The following is a 937-nucleotide window of genomic DNA, read 5'->3' as shown; positions in this document are numbered from 1 at the left end:
TTATTTATAACTAAATAATTACATTATTTTAACACTTGCTTGTGTAACAAGAAATCGATTGAATATAATATTATGTTTCCACAGGTTAGATCTAACGCAGTAGAGGAATCATTAAAAAGAAGGACAAATGATGTTAAATTTGCCGTTGGAATGATCGTAACGCATACATACAAAGATTCTTTCTCTCTTGATAATCATTACGGTGTAATCATTGGGTTGCATCGTGGATATGACATAAAAATCGAAGACAAATTGAAGAAAACTATTATGTTTCCATATCTACATAAATGTCAACAATTTTCAGCCATCAACTGTACTACATTATTTTCACCAAGAATGATATAGTATGTTATGTGCAACAAGGTATAATTATTAGTAGCATTCTTATAAATGACATATGTGTTTTTTGATCTTTTATCTGTACAATGTAAAATATATATGTGTGTTCTTTTCTTTCTTTTTAAGAGTGAATTCTTGAATAAATGTTTCAGCTGATTTATGTAACTCGGCTTTCTCATTCTTTTGCACGAAATTTTGCGAACTCTCAGGCATATTAAGAGACATTAAAAAAGTCTCATGATGCTTCTTAAAGTTTTGCAGCCAATTTTCTCGTGCGGTAGATGCTGATGGTCCACCAAAATCATTCGCGAATTTATCTGTTTTAGTTCTAAGCTGCCTATCGGAAATTGTGTATCCCAATTCATTCTGCTCTAGCAACCAATTAGACAGTTTTTCATTCAAAATATCATATTTTAAATAATCGTATTTCTTTCCCGCCGACATTGTTCTCTTTGTTTCGCTAATTGATTTATTTTATCTAGTTCACGTTTAATATTTATATGTAACACTATTTTTACAAATTTTATAATCAGTGGCAATTTATAGATTACTGAAATATTTGGGTGGAGTTCCGAATAGGTGAACCCTCCGATTTTTT

Source organism: Formica exsecta, unplaced genomic scaffold, assembly GCF_003651465.1.
Source record: "Formica exsecta isolate Colony F162 unplaced genomic scaffold, ASM365146v1 scaffold913, whole genome shotgun sequence".
NCBI classification, from domain to species: domain Eukaryota; kingdom Metazoa; phylum Arthropoda; class Insecta; order Hymenoptera; family Formicidae; genus Formica; species Formica exsecta.
The sequence above is the reverse complement of the archived record's forward strand: the minus strand, read 5'-3'. Positions refer to the sequence as shown.